General features: G+C 40.7%; 1 protein-coding gene and 1 long non-coding RNA gene across 2 annotated transcripts in view; one reads left to right on the forward strand and one right to left on the reverse strand.

Moving 5' to 3' along the window:
* The window catches only part of NALF1 (NALCN channel auxiliary factor 1), a 761,784-nt gene that overhangs the window by 19,889 nt on the left and 725,055 nt on the right, over positions 1 to 16,840 (reverse strand). The gene's annotated exons all lie outside the window — the stretch shown is intronic.
* Positions 11,951 to 16,078, forward strand: LOC141993784 (uncharacterized). The gene is made up of 3 exons (XR_012640942.1): positions 11,951 to 12,127; positions 12,294 to 12,644; positions 15,357 to 16,078. It is a non-coding gene; the product is annotated as an uncharacterized LOC141993784 (long non-coding RNA).

Below are 16,840 nucleotides of genomic sequence, written 5' to 3' on the forward strand. Positions count from 1 at the left end.
AGTCCAGATGATATATGTATTCTTTGTTCTCAAATAAAATTTGAAATTACAACTGATTCTGTATGCAGTGTTGTTGTAGCCATGTTGGTCCCAGGATATTAGAGAACAAGGTGGGTGAGGTAATATCTTATACTGGACCAAATTCTGTTGGTGAGAGAGACAAGCTTTAGAGTTTATACAGAGCTGTTCAGTCCTGAAGAGCAGCTCTGTGTAAACTTGAAACATGTCTCTGTCACCAACAGAAGTTGCTCCAATAATTTTGACCAGTCAATCACCTCCCTGTGCCTCAGCTTACCTATCTGTAATGTACGCTGTATTTCACAGAGTCTGACACTTACTATTTATAAAGTGCAAAGAATCCAAAAATGAAAGATGCTATGTGAATTATCTACAAAAATCGATATTGGTTTATGAATGTCAATTATAGAGTATAGAAAAAAACAGATAAATGGGTGTATACATTTGAGTGGGACAGGATGTGAACATTATTCAGGAGTAGGGTTGGTTGGAAACATTTTGATGAAATGTTTTTTCCATTGGAAAAATGTTGATTCATCGAAACTGAAATTTGGTTTCAATGAAAATTTAATCAGGAAGTTTTCTGAGATCCAGGATGGAATTTCTCATGAAAACCAACTAATCAGAATAGCCAGTAGACTAGTGGGTCTAGGTCACTCCCTAGGGTGTGGAACACCCAAGTTCAATTCGCTACTCTGAATTAGATAGAGCAAAAACATGAACCTGAGTCTCCTATATCCCAGGTGAGTGGTTTAACCACTTGGCTTTGGAGTCAGTCTCTCCTTGTCTTTCTCAAGGAACATTTAATTATATGTACAAAGTGGAACAGCTCTAACAGGAGAGATTGACAGACAGTGCCTCTGTAGCCCAGTGTTTATGGCACTCAACTGAGATGTGGGATTTATTTGAAATACTATATTTCTATACTGTGTAAACTCTATTAGTAGGTGCTTGGTATATGTAAACAGAGCCAATTGTTGTCACACTGATATCACGTAATACCAGTTTAGATACTTACTAAACTGGACTATCTGCCTTTGGTTCTGTAGAACCAGGTTCTATAGACAACCTGCATGAGCCTGCACATGTTCACTAATCATGTTATCTGAATCCAACAACTTTTACCTTAAAATTTATGGACATTAGCAAACTTGTGAATGCTCACAAGAAGTATCCTCTACTTGCATAATCAAAACTTGCTATGTAATATAATTTATTTTGCATAACAGCTTTCATAAAAAATCATCACAGGTGACTTCCCCAGCTGATTATAGTCTGTAAAACAGGCTACAAATAGAAGTCATTCCAGGCCAAAGGGGGCTGCGGGAAGTGGCACCCAGCACATCTCTTGGCCCACACTGCCTCCTGCAGCCCCCATTGGCCTGGAATGGCGAACCACGGCCAGTGGGAGCTGCGATAGGCTGAACCTGCAGACGCTGCAGGTAAACAAACCCTCCCAGCCCGTCAGCAGATTTCCCTGACAGGCCGTGCGCCAAAGGTTGCCAATCCCTGGACTAGGAAGTTTGGGGCACATGTGCAGGCCAAATGGATACTGCTTCCAAAAATCTCCAATCAAAGGTGCATGGGGTTCATGTGCACCTGAAGTGAAGCACCCCTACAGACACTACTCAAAAAAGAACCTGTGTTTTTGGAGCTGAAGTATGTGTGGTATTTATGCAACACACAGGTTTGTTAGAACTTGCCCTCAGCCAGTACAGTTCCACATCCCTGTCAGCCTGCCTCCAAGAAGTTCACATTCTGTCTGGCTTTCAGATTGTTAGGAATCCTGTCCTATCTGCTGAGATGCCCCAAATCCTTGGAGTTCACAGATTGTTCCCATAGGTTTCTGCTGTTATATAAGAAGTTACACGTAAACCCATCAATGATAATGCATACCCAGCATGTAAGTCAACATACATGTTGCAACGATTAGTCTTTTTTTTAGCACTTCAGTGGCTAAGCCAAAGATTTATAGTCACAGTAGATGTTCCCCTTAGTTTTATTGCATGCAATAAAAGGTATTTAAAATTATAAATGTTATTGCTAACATTTTTCCACAGAATTTTTGTGAGATATGGGATGAATACTGTATGTGTGGGGCTGTAATTGTGTTATACAAGCATTAGCTTGCTGTAGCAAATGCACCAGGCTCATACATTGTCATGTATAGTAAATGAAACACCAATTTTGTTCATTCATAGCACAAAGATAAATTATTCATGACCATCATTTTGGGGAGGATTTTCTTTTTCATTCTCTCTCACTCTTTCTCTCTGCCTCACCCTCCACCCCCACCAGTGGGCATTGCTTTCACCTTTACATTACCCTGTTTTTTTCCATCTTCCAATTTAACATCTATTCAAACTGCCTGGTATTACTTGCTATGGTGAATTGGTCTTCAGCTGTCTGTGAGAAAGTAAAAGGGGGGATTCCATATTTTCCTGGGAAAAAAAGCATATTGCCTTTTTCTAAAAAAATACTTCTATTTCTATATTCTCTCCATTGTTTTCCAAGTCGATACTTTGTTAATTTACTTACAACCAAGGGAAAAAATACAGAATATGAATAACTCAAGCATCCAACAAACACACATGTGCACAAACATGCCTGCACAAACATGCCTGCACACACACACGCACACACACACTCAACAGACATGTTAAAACAACTAAGCAACCCCGCTTGTAAGATAAAAGAGGAGCTTAACTGGAATCTTGGGGAGGGTGAGCCCTTACAGTGCCTTCATCAAATTATCACGTCATTGACAAAGGGCATGGGAGTTCTTGTTCATGGACATCAGATAAGACAGAAAGCTCTTTCTCGGCATATGCTGGCTCAGTCACTGTCAAAAAAAGGACACTGCTATTTCTTCCCAAGTAGATATTTTTGCTCCAAAACAAAACAAAGTCAAAAGAAAACAGCATCTAAAATGATGGCTCTTTATACAAGCTGTACCATATCTGCCACTGTCTCTCTGTATGATGCTGGGCAAAACACTAGGGACCCAAACCAGCAAAGCAGTTCAGGTGGGTTTTTCAAAAGCACCTAAAGGAATTAGATGCATCGCTCCAATTGACATGTTTGTACAGCCCACCTTTAAGCACCCACTTAACAAGTGGGACTACTGTTCAACTATGCTTATACATATACATTATATACATATACATATATGTGTGTGTGTGTGTGTGTGTGTGTGTAGATGTCTGCATTCCTCTGAACTCAACTTGGGATAAATAATTTAGCATTATGAATGACAGCTGGTATCTGGAACTCTACACATATACATAGCTGTCAGAATATAAGAGCCAGTGAAAAAGTTCAATTCTGTGAAAAACACTTCTTTCGGAATCTCTTCATTCTTCTCTGGCATATTTTCCTTTTCTCTCCTCCACCATTCCTCTTCTTTTCTTTGTTTAAACAGAATGACACTGCTGTTTTTGGACAGGCTCCAATACATATAAGTGATTTCTGATTTACTAGTGAGCTAGCCCATTACTAAGGCCCTACTTGAATTGCGGGATGATTGTCAAAAAACTGCAACTGAGTTGCGGACAAGCCATGGAAAATTGCAGAAAAGTAATAATGGACCAAATTATTAACAAAGTCCATTATTACTCTTCTGAGATTTTCCGCTGTCGGTCTCCCAGAGCTGAGAGTGGGGGCTCCCATGGTTGGCAGCTCAGGACTGAGAGTAGAGACCTGGGGCTGACAGTGGGAATATGGGTCTGGGGCTGATAGCGGCCTCCAAGGGCTGACAGCGGGGGCTCCCACTCTCAGCTCCTGGGCGGCTGGGGCTCCCACTGTCAACAGCACACACGGGGAAGAAGGGGTCTCCTGCTGTCAAAATTTCAGTGGAAGCCTAATATTGAGGAATTTGCTATTTCCACAATATCGCAAGTTAAGTAGGGCCTTACCTATTACCATACTGCACAATGCACGGGCAAATGTACATTCACTCAGATTCTAAACATACTGACACATTCTAGCTTTCCCATTCTTCATTACAGTCCCTGATCTCTTACCTGCTTCTCTTCTGAAATGCCAATGTAAGAAAAGGGTTTGTATGTCAAAGTGTCAGAGCCAGAGAGAATCCTCAAGATTTCACATTGAGTATAGGTCTCTAGTGAAAAATTGTTGGCTCTCCAAAATCTGACATACTCTCTAAGGGTTCAATTCAATAAAACTTATGTTTCATGGAAACCAAGGTAAGGCTGTGGAAGCTGTAGAAAATCCATTTTTATGGCTTTCACAGTACAGAAGCCTGACATTTCTTTTTTAAATGAAGTGGACCTTTAAACAAGGAAAGGATCTATAACCTATACTGAATGTTATAAGAACACGTTAACTATGAAGAGACTCTAGTAAAACCAGGCATGCAAAACTTACTGATTTGTACATTAAACCAAGACCTCATGAGATAAAAACACAGTGTTTATAATATGTAGTTTGTGTGTATTTTATGAGTTAATCACAGTAATTAAATATAGCCTTTTGGACATTTTTGCTATTATGCCATTGCTGTGAACTATGTTTTTTTGTTTGTTTGGGTTGCAAGTTTTGTAACTTTGTTGTGTGTGTGTACACATGTGAGTAATATATATTATATACACACACCACAGAGACACAGAAAATATACCAAGATATACAGGCACAAATGAAAATATGTGCTATACACCCGTATGGAACAGAATCAGTGCATTTGTCAGATTGACTTTACTAAAAATGTTAGCCTACATGTTCCAATTTAGGTAATTACATTCTTTATTGAAAAGTGATCATCATAATAATCTTTACTATTGCTCCTTGCAAATAACAAATATTTGTATGGTATAAATATATTATCTGTTAGGCAGATGATAAAGCTGTTTAGTTATTCACCATTTGGTATTCATTATATTCCTGTTAAAAAAGGTTCAGTCAGAGGTCAGGAAGTGGAAAAAATACTTTGTGACGTTGGTGACTAATCACATGTCACAAGTAGCTAATGATAGTGATTAAAGAAATTATTAATTGACAAACCAGAGGCTGATATTTGTTTGCTTGTCAAATCATTACAAATAGCAAGTGGATTTGGAAAAAAAAAAACAAAGCCTGTTTGTGAACAATTTGTGAACAGCAAAAAGGAGCCTAACTTCTCAACTCATATTATTGACAAGGAATAACTCAAACAGCTATATTCAGGATATAAAACCAGCCCCACTAAATGAGAGGCAGAGAGCTCACAGGCAGCTCCTCTTCCAAGCTGTAGAACTGGGTGGGCACTCATCTCCTTCTCCTGGGGGAGGGTCTGGCCAGCTGACTGACTCCTCTTAGGCAATTCTATGACCTGTGTTGTGCAGAAGGTGCTCATAATGGTTCCCTCTGACCTTACAATATGTGCATCTAAGAGACATCGGGGATGCTGGCTGGATTATCTACCCAAAGCAACACACGTGGAAGCTTACTAATTCCTATCCACAGCGGGTGCAAAGGAACCAGGTGACTTTTGAAAGTCATCAGGCAGAGGAGGTCACCATGTTGGATGGTCATAGAGTTGCTCTTCACATTGGCTGTCTTCTGGAAAGTGTCCACATTAAATGTCAGTGATGTTGTCCATTGCCCAACAGCATATGGTATAGTATGACTAGTAGGATAGTGGCATAAAACTAACTTTGCGCCATGTGACCAATATTCAACCAATCAGATTGTCAAAATTATAAGTGGCAAATGGTTAAATTATACATTCATATATACCCACCATATCTCTCTCTCTCTCTCTCTCTCTCTCTCACACACACACTCTAAATAATCTGCCTTCTGTCAAAACAGATTTAGCATGTAGACTGAATCATCTGAGTCACACTGAAATGCATCAGCAGAGTAGAATGGAAAAGCCCTAGAGTGTCTAATCAGTTTTATTCTCTACTGCTGTCAATTCTTCATCATCGTTTTCAAGATATGAATCTTTTCTTCCTACTTCCCCCTCCACCGTTGCTCACACCACAACACTAGAGATTCTGTGTAATATTTCAAAAGAAAGTGATTAAGTGCTCAAATATTTTGCCTTTCTTCATTATCAATATTCTGATGTTAGCAGCTGGATTATCAAAATAACAATCAAAACTCAGTTCCTGAAGCCTTCTAAAGGGTTTATACTGCAGCTGTGAAAAAAAGCTCCCTGAAAACCATTCCTCATGTCAGCAAACTTTCAGAGTTGACATACTCCTGCCCACTGAACTTCCCGCACACCGATTCCTCAGAATGGAGTCTAACACTCAGACAAAGCACATTATAATGTATTTTCATCAACTGATAGAGTGGTGAGAGACCTGTGCTGGCTTTATAGATGCCCTGTCCATGGACATTATACACCATTTCAGATAAGTATATCCTACTAATTGAGATAAGTACCTACTAACTGAGATAAGTGGGGGACAGTGTGTTATGATTCCAGTGTCATCAGTAACAAAGATTGCAATTATTTAGGGCTTGATTCAGCCACCTTAGTTAACATTGAGCAGTACCTTAATTTGTGACTAATCCCAATGGTTTCACTGAGGCTACTGGTGGAACAAGTTACTGCTCAAATTGAGTATGGGTGGCAGAATTAGACCCATCGAAAACACAGAACACAAAAAATACTTTTAAAAATTCCTTTTTATTGCAAACTGATAGTATCACAGTGCAAATATGTATGCATTGATCTACCTCTTTATTATGGCCCCGATGCAGCAAGATATCTCAGTAGTGTTCAATGGGTTCATTAATGTACTTAAAATTAGGCACATAATTAATTAAGTACCTTGCTAATTTGCTGGCTGGCCTTTCCTGAATGTGGGGGCCTACATGCATTATTCTGGTACATTAATAGAGGAAAATGCACCATGAGAGTAGACATACTTAAATATTAACAAAACCTGTCCATTCTAAATGGATTCTAATGCTCATTTTATACTGTACAAACTTGTACTATCTTGATATTTGTTTTTAGTAAAGCAAATACAAAAACATTCATGAAAGGCAATAGAATGTGAGTTGCATTTATCATCTGAAATGTCCAAAATATAGATATTTTTTGTTAGTTTGTAAGTGTTTTATTAGATGATCATTTGCTCTATCTCTAGCTAACAGGCATTTGTTCAGGCATGTGTGCCTCAGTTAATAGTATTTGCTGGAGTATTGACCCAAACTTATATTTAAACCCATTTTCTAAATATCTACTTTGGCTGAATTTCCTTTACCTAATTTTTAGCAGTCTGCGTCAGCTATAACATTCCAAACATTTGGACTGAGTTACCAGTCTCCTAAGTGGTATTTGAGATTGTAGTTCTCTAACGTAAGATGTTGCTGAATATGCCAATGATTGACTCAGCCTTGATGAACGCCAGCAAATTACTTTTTGTGAGAGCTTTTTAAGCATTTATTTGCCAGATAAATCCTAAAGCCCAAACCTGAAGTCCTTATTCATGAAAAACACCCATTGATTTCAGGACCGGGCACAATGTTGGCATCATGAGGATACACAGTTGAAAGAAAAATCTCTGACCGCATGTGACTGGATCTTAATATAATTACTGATTTCAAGGCAAAGCTGCAGTAGCTCAAGCGTCCTCTTTGTTTAGCATCTAATAAAGGCCCAAAAGACTATAATCACATGGGAGGCATGGTGTGTGAGTTTTTCTTTTAAAATATGCATAACATTTTATTTCAATTTGATTTGAAAATAGATTAAATGTTAAGAGAAGGCTGAGATTTGTTTTCTATATTATATATTAATATTAATATATTCTCTACTTTAGTTTCAGCTCGGGTGTTACATAATTAGCCTTCTCTTAACAAGACACAAATACAAAGAATAAAAAGCTGCCATGCTCATCTCTTTGTTGTTGGTCTGAGAAAGACACCTACAATATGTAGAAGTGACAGTTACTCTTACAAATATATTTCTTTGAAGACAGGCAAATTACCACAGTAGAGATTGCATCAGTGTCTTCCTGTTACTTTAGCAATCTTTAAGTAACATTAAAAACAATCACAGAAAAATCTGAAGTGTTCATTGCATGGAATCCTAACTGCCCAATTAAATTAAGTTTCTTAAGAGCTCCTAAGTTCCCCGGGAGAGAGGCTCCACACCCTCTTGAGGCAGAGCTTTTGTGGTGTGCATAAGAACTGCTTTGCCAGAGCCGTCTATGATTTAAAAACGGAAAGTAGGTAAGTGGTGTTGTCAAGGGCTATATACATATATATATTAAGGATGGTGTCTGGTTTATAGTGCTTTGAGGTTCTTGTTTCTTTTGGAACTGTCACTCCTTATCAGAAGAGTTTTTCAACTTGTACGGAATTTTCAGCTTGCTCACTCAGACTTAAGAATTCTCTGTTTAAATCCAAGCAAATGATGAAAATTCATTAAATAAGCTGACGGAAATTCAAGATAAAGAGTTGAAGCACTCTGGAGGAAATATATGGCATTGAAGACAAGTCAAACCCTTCACAACATGAAAATTACTCAGACAAGGAAAGACTCACAATAATGGCAAGAGTCTGGGATAGTTTACATACTATGCAAGCTGCCAGTTGTGTTACCTGACTGATTTAAAATGCTTTTATTTTAGCCACGGTCACAAACGTGTTCTAACCAGAATTTGTCAGTTGTACTGCAAACTGTCCTGAGAACTATTAGAGTAACCTCACTTTTTTATCCTCACTCAAACCTGAGCCCAGTGAACAAGGCTTGAAGGGTCACTGCACTAAACCATACAGTATATATACTGTACAGTATAAAATGAGCATTAGAATCCATTTAGAATGGACAGGTTTTGTTAATATTTAAGTATGTCTACTCTCATGGTGCATTTTCCTCTATTAATATACCAGAATAATGCATGTAGGCCCCCACATTCAGGAAAGGCCAGCCAGCAAATTAGCAACATGTCTCCTGGAGTTATGCTATTTTTTATTTTGATACACGTTCTTCATAAGGGACTTGATTAATGTAGGCCAGGAGGGGCCAATTAATCTTAGATGCTGCACCTAGAAGGGAACCAGGCATTGATAAGGCCTAATGGCAGATGAAGCCCAGCTGGGGGAGGAGCTGGGCTAGCATTATAAAGCCAAGAGGTGAGAGCAGGAAGGGGCTGTAGAGAGGAATTCTGCAGTTGTTCCCCAGAGGGAAAGGGAGTTGGCTAGGGATAAGGAGGAGAGTAAGTCCTGGGCTCTTGCCCTGAACTGGGAAGTCTGACAAGAGACCAAGAAGGGTGAAGTGGCCATGGAGAGCAGAAGAATCTAAGGAGATAGAGAGGTGGGGTAGGAAGAAGCCCAGGGAAACTGTAATGGGTCTGGAGACTGAGCAGACCTACATTGCTCATCACAGGGTTTCTGGGCTGGAACCTGGAGTAGCAGGCAGGCCTGGGTTCCCCTACCAGCTTCTGGGAAAGTGGAACTGGACCTAGAATTGGAACAGAAGACTGCCTGAGACAACATTTGAACAGCTTGTCTAGTGGCACTTTGTTATCCCAGAAGTTGGGATGGGGGGGCAGCAGAGCAGAGGGATAGCTCAGTGGTTTGAGCACTGGCCTGCTAAACCCGGGGTTGTGAGTTCAATCTTTGAGGGGGCCATTTAGGGATCTGGAGCAAAAATTGGGGATTGGCCCTGCTTTGAGCAGGGGGTTGGACTAGATGACCTCCTGAGGTCCCTTCCAACCCTGATATTCTATGACTATATAGTGACATGGCCAGGGGGCTGAGTCAAGAAGAGGGAGCATCCTGAGTCACAGAGAGAGAGGCCATAGCATGAGCAACTGGTGGAAGAGGGTAACCGATGGTGCAAGAGCTAATTCCCTGGAGTGGAACCCTTTTCCAGCCTGCACATACGTATGTAGCTGCCCCAACTCCAATGGGAGATATGTATGCACCACCAAGGGTAATATTTGATTCTAAAGCATCATTCACCATATTTTTTCATAGACCCAATTAAAAACAATACTTTAATTCTGGTCACTTTTGCAAAATGTCTAGTGCAGTTCTTCTGGGATCACTAGCTTACATTATTTCAGGCAGAGCACCATAAAGTCAGATCCTATGTGCCAGATCATCACCTCAGGTCAAAGGGCTCTTAGCACAGCTGAGAAGGAAGCATACAAAGGTGCCCCCTGAGCTCCATTCATCCTGTGGCTGTTCTATGCTGGGCTAGTTTCTCTGAGACAAGCTAGAACATCCTGAAGGAGCTGTAACCGCAGCTGGGGATGACTACCAACCCACAGGGGAGCCCTAGCTATGCCCCTTTCCTGCACCCATATCTTCTAAGCTGGTAGCTACTTGTGTAGAAATTGCTGCATTAGTATCCCTTAGAAGCTTGAGCTGCCAAGTTTAGGGCTGTTTTGACCAGAGGAGCAGTGTGAAGTGACTGCAGTATGGTCCAGGGAGAGAGACTATATGTTTGAAACTCTGCTCATTATTCAAAAGAGATCCATCTGAGCCCATGATGTACAGTGCAGTATTCACAAAACATCATCCTCCCAGACACTTTAGAAAGTCCATGTTGGGTTTTTTAGTGTTCTGTTTCCTTTTATTAATTTCACCCCAATATCCTTTGAGAAATCCCATGAAAGCTAATGTATTCAATATAACCAGGCTAATGAAAAACATTCTGCCTGTGAAGCTTATACCTCAGCAGTAAGCTCTTAGTTCTTACGCTATCTTTGAACTTTTTCTTTCCTATGTTACCTCCCCCAATCCTTGGTTTTCCTCAGGGAGAATTTAAGATGTATTTTTGTTTTATCATTTTGACATTGTATTTTGCTCCTGTGTAAGGGTAATAATATAATTTTAACCATGAAATTTAAAATCCTATCATATTATTCAATCAACTAGCAAGAACTATACCATACACTCAGAAAGAGAATTAATGTGAATGTAGAATACAGTCTTTATCAAGTAGATTCTCAAACCAAAAAAGGCCGTGTCTGGAGTAGGGAATATTGTCAGGTCTTGTAGTTGATGCCCCAAATTTAGGGTTTATTTTAAGTTTTGCAAAACCTATAGAAATGTTCCAGTTTTGGGGGTATTTTTAAATTTCCAGTTAAAAACATGTTTTTATTTAAGCATTCCCTTAGTAGAGTTTGCAACCCAAACATAGTGCCAGTTCTTAAGAACCAGGAAGTGCAATAGTCCATAATCAGACCCATCTAATTTCCATCTTCAAGATGAGGGAAGTGCAAACAAACAGCATAAATAGAGACAAATTAAATGAGATAGCTACACTTCTAAGTTTTAGCTACCTAAGGTCTGATCGTGTACTCCCCATGCATCTGAAACTCCTTCTGATCTTTATACCACTAATCTCCTTCTATGGGAGTAATGAGCATATGAAGATAAAGGCAAAAATCCCATGGATTTAAATGGGGCCATAATTTCACCCAAGGAATAAGACCGGTAGACTCAAGATCATTTCTGTAAGGTGTAACCATAACTAAATATTTTTAAAATGGGATTCTTAAACTGAGAATATCCCATTAAGATGTCCACGTAAACAAGCAGACTTTGAATAATTAAGAGAGAACTCGGACATGAAGTCAGACTAGTTCCATTTTTATCTTTTTGTAATTGGAAGCATACATCTACATTCACTTCAGATGCAGTATACTGAAGGCTGTTTTTTCAGGAGTGGGCGCTAATTTATTCCCACCCTATGTTTTCAGTGGGCCAAATTCAATCCTGGTGTAATTCCACTGAAGTCTGGGGAGTACCTCCCAGGAAGAATTTGGTCCTTGATTTTATTACAGCTACATAATTGTGCAGTTAAGAAAATAGCTACTAAGCAGTTAAATACAGGGAGCCTGCTTCTCCATTTCCCTGCCCCTTGTGTATTCCTTTATCATAATGCAAAGTGTGCAGGAAATTCTACTGTTCTGATTTGGCAGCATTCACACCAACTTCAGACTCCTTTTGCACACAAGTCAATGATTACACAGAGTGCTGGGTAGAAGAGAACCAAATCCAGGAAGATTTTAGATTACAAGATTGGCACCAGGACCCAGTTCTGCATCTGAGAGAGCGCAGATGAATTTGAATTGGTTTCTGCACTGGTGAAGCAGTCGATCCGCAAGCTCGGAAGGGGAGGATCAGAGCCAAGGTAGTGTGCTGTGCAAATCAACAAACAATTGAAAACATTAACTTTCAGGGTCTCTTTGAAATTAATTACTTTGGTAGTGTAGCTCTGATATGCCATATAAAAGCTTCTCTTTTACATACATGACTGTTTGTTTTGTCCTTTTTCTGTTTTGTGTTGGTCTTTGCAGTGGTCTAACATGTTTGCATGTCTGGATGCACAGTAATATGGAGAAGGGGAAAAAATAAGTGAACAAGCCTTTGATCATTTTCATCATTACTGTAGCACTATTGGAGCAGTCATACAGGAGCTGAGCATCTGACAGAGACGCCATTTGAAGACATGCCTATTTTCGGAGTTACTGAACACACTTTGCAAATGAAATAACTCCTTTAAATACATTGCGTTTATGAGACTTTTCATCTTCAAAGTGCTTAAAAAATATTGGGGCCAATCCGGCACTCCTCACTTCAGCAAAACCTCTGCTGATTGTCATGATCCTCTGGAGGCTAGTTGCGGTGGATGCTAAAAACAATACAAGGCAGGTGACGTAAGGCACCATTTTCTTCTATTAAGATATTCTCTTTTATTCTGTTCTATGCTTATTCTTGCATTTCTGTGTGAGCAGCCTCATTGGTTGCCATGGGTCTACTCCTGTAGTAAGTCTTTAATTGACATAAGTATAACAGCCAGAAGTAGCCCCTGTTTTTCCTTTTGATAGTTACATCACCTATATTAAAATACGAACAATAATATGTTACTCTATGGTTTACACTGTTAGGTATAATATCTGCTTTTTGGGAAATGGACTCTAACTAGAGAATATGAAGACGTAATGTAGGACAGGATCCTCAAAGGTATTTAGGCACCTAACTCCCACTAACTTCAATGGCAATAAGGAGTCTAAATACCTTTGAAGCTCAGGGCCGTAATGTACAGTGCTTGCTACTAAAACCCTTCTTGTTTTGTTTTATCTAATTGTATAACTTTTCCTCATTATCTGCAGCATTCGCTATACTTCCATATACACATGTGAAAGCAGAAGACACTGGGGTCACTTTTCTCGGGCTAAAATATGGTATTTAGGCACATTCCATAATAAGAAGCAGAGCACAGCCATGCCACCCTACAGATAGTTTAGGAGACGCGCGGCCCTAATGCCTCCCACAGCTCCCTGATTGTCCAGGAGCAGGGTTCAATCATAATTCTACATTGGCTGGAGTGTAGCTAGGAGGGGTCCATGGCTGTGCCGGTTCCTCAGCCCAGTTCAGAGAACAGAGAGGCAACTTCTATTGTGCTGCAATTCTTACACAAGAGCCATATATAGTGATGGGAGTCTCCTTACTCCCTCCCCTCCACAGTATCAGGTTAGCCCATATACAATCAATCTAGCCCAAAGTTAGGACAGGTTGTAATAAAAACAAACAATTCACATTTTAAAAGTGGTTACTAATTGTAAATAACATTACTAACAATGTTTTTCATATGTTAAACCAGAGCTTCACTAAAATGCACATTACTATTAATGATTTGTATTATGGTAATACCTATACTTCCCAACTGCGATCAGGGCCTCATTGTACTAAGCACTGTGCAGACACATCGTAAGAGGTAGTCGATTCCCTGATGAGCTCACAGCCTAAATAGATAAGGGGTGGGAGGAGAAACAAAGGTACAGTGACTTGGCCACGGTCATACAGCAAGTCAATGCCAGAATAAGAAATAGAACTCAGGTCTAATGAGGCTTTGCCCAATGCCTTATCCACTAGAGCACACATTATATAATTAGGGCCAAACTATGATCACCTTACTCCCATGAATAATCTTACTAAAATTAGTATACTACATGCACAAATGCACAATTACGAAATGGAGAATAACTATCTAGGTCAGAGATTGGCAACCTTTGGCAAGTGGCCCATCAGGGTAATCCGCTGGTGGGTTAGAGCAGTTTGTTTACCTGCAGCATCCTCAGGTTTAGCCGATTTCAGCTCCCACCGGCTGCAGTTCGCAGAGCCAGGCCAATGGGGGGCTGCGGGAAGAGGCGTGGGCCGAGGGATGTGCTAGCTGCCGCAGACCCCATTGGCCTGGAACGGCAAACTGCAGTCAGTGGGAACTGCGATTGGCTGAACCTGCGGAGGCTGTAGGTAAACAAACTGTCCCAGCCCGCCAGCGGATTTCCCTGAGAGGCCGCGTGCCAAAAGTTGCCAATCCCTGATCTAGGTGATTGTACTACTGAAAAGGATCTGGGATTTATAGCGACAGAAACTGAATGAATCATTAGTGTGATGCAGCTGCAATAAAGGCTAATATTCTGGGGTGTACGAACAGGAGTGTTTGTATGTAAGACAAAAGAGATAATTGTCCCATTCTACTCTGCATTAGTGAGGCCCCAGTTGGAGTACTGTGTCTAATTCTGGGCACCATAATTTAGGAAAGATGTGGACAAATTGGAAAGTGTGGAGGAGAGCAACAAAAAAGGTTTAGAAACCTGAAATATGAGGAAAGGTTAAAAAAATAGACCTGTTTAGTCTTGAGAAAAGAAGACTTTGGGGGGACCTGATAAGTCTTCCAATGTGTTAATGGTTGCTAGAGAGAGAGGACAATAACCAGTTCTTCTACAGGTCCACTGAAGATAGGACAAGAAGTTATATGCTTAATCTGCAGCAAGGCTGATCTAGGTTAGACATTAAGAAAAACTTTCTAACTGTAAGGGGAGTTACATCATTGGAAACTTTTAAAAACAAATTGGACAAACACCTGTCAGGGATAGTCTAGGTTTACTTGTTTCTGTCACAGCACAGGAGGCTGAACTTGCTGATTTCTCAGGCTCTACATTTCTGTGATTCTATGTGTGAGAATGGTTTCAGAGGAGCAGCCGTGTTAGTCTGTATCCGCAAAAAGAAAAGGAGGACTTGTGGCACCTTAGAGACTAACAAATTTATTTGAGCATAAGCTTTCGTGAGCTACAGCTCACTTCATCGGGTGCATTCAGTGGAAAATACAGTGGGGAGATTTATATACATAGAGAACATGAAACAATGAGTGTTACCATACAGACTGTAACAAGAGTGATCAGGTAAGGTGAGCTATTACCAGCAGGGGAGGGGGGCTGTGGGGCGGAATCTTTTGTAGTGATAATCAAGTTAATTGTATCCAGTTTGTAAATTAATTCCAATTCAGCAGTCTCTCGTTGGAGTCTGTTTTTGAAGTTTTTTTTATTGAACAATGTTTTTTTTGTTGCCCCTTTTAGGTCTGTAATCGAGTGACCAAAGAGATTGAAGTGTTCTCCGACTTCAAAAACAGACTCCAACAAGAGACTGCTGAATTGGAATTAATTTGCAAACTGGATACAATTAACTTAGGCTTGAATAAAGACTGGGAGTGAATGTGTCATTACAGAAAGTAAAACTATTTCCCCATGTTTATTTCCTGCCCCACCCTTACTGTTCCTTACACGTTCTTGTCAACTGCTGGAAATGGCCCACCTTGATTATCACTACAAAAGATTCCCCCCTGCCCCGCTCTCCTACTGGTAATAGCTCACCTTACCTGATCACTCTTGTTACAGTCTGTATGGTAACACCCATTGTTTCATGTTCTCTGTGTACATAAAATCTCCCCACTGTATTTTCCACTACATGCATCTGATGAAGTGAGCTGTAGCTCACAAAAGCTTATGCTCAGATAAATTTGTTAGTCTCTAAGGTGCCACAAGTATGCCTTTTCCTTATGTGTGAGAATGGTGATTATAATGTGGTCCTTAAAATATAGTTGTAGTTATATTTTAGCAAATATATTTTTTGCTGTAGTTAACTTTTACATGGTGTGGCAGAGCTCCGATCTTGTCTCAGTGGGTCCCGTGCTTTCTGGCGGAATACGCTAGCCTCAGAGGCTCACTGTGACCCTCTACATCACCCTTTTCCCTCTAGAGGCAAGGGTCACAGCCTTCTGAGGCCATTTTCATCATAAGCCAGCAAGGAGGTTGGTGAAAGAACTCCCACAGTCTCTGTTGTCCCTACGGGCTTATTCCAGAACAGGTTAGCCTTCTGTCCTGACAGGGACCTGTCTTCCCTTCCCAGGATGTGTTTCTGTAGTGGTGAGTTGGGGGGAACCCGTGCCCGCCCTCTACTCTGGGTTCCGGCCCAGGAACCCTAATAGCAGCAGCTGTTGGCAGCCGACCTTTCACTGCCAGAGTTGCTACATTTCCCTGGGCCACTTCCCCACAACTCTCCCACTTCTCTCTCTTAACGCCTTCTTCACCCTTACCTTAGGGCTCCCTTTCTAGTGGCTTGAGGGTGTCTTGATTACCCAGCCCTTCAGCTGCACTTCCTCTCCTCTGGCTCCCTGGTTTTCTTCGGCCTGACCGGAGTGAGCCCTTTTATAGTATCAGAGGGGCCTTAATTAGAGTCAGGTGTTCATATTAGCTTAACGGCTTCAACTGACTCTTTGCAGGCTAATTGGAGTCATGTGTCCATCCTAGCCTGGAGCAGCCTCTGCTCTGGTCAGTCAGGGAACAGAAAACTGCTTATCCAGTGACCAGTATATCTGCCTTCTACTACTCTACTGTAAACCTCCTCCTAGCCCTAGCTAAAACAGCCATTTATAAAACCAGAGAGGGGAGGTTGGCTAATGAAGCGTCCTGCGATTGTAGGGCCGTTTTCCGATCCTCAGTACATTCACGTATCCGGGCGGAGTTCCTCTGGGCGGCGTCCACCGACTCCCTTGATGCCTTCA

Source organism: Natator depressus, chromosome 1, assembly GCF_965152275.1.
Source record: "Natator depressus isolate rNatDep1 chromosome 1, rNatDep2.hap1, whole genome shotgun sequence".
Taxonomy (NCBI): Eukaryota; Metazoa; Chordata; order Testudines; family Cheloniidae; genus Natator; species Natator depressus.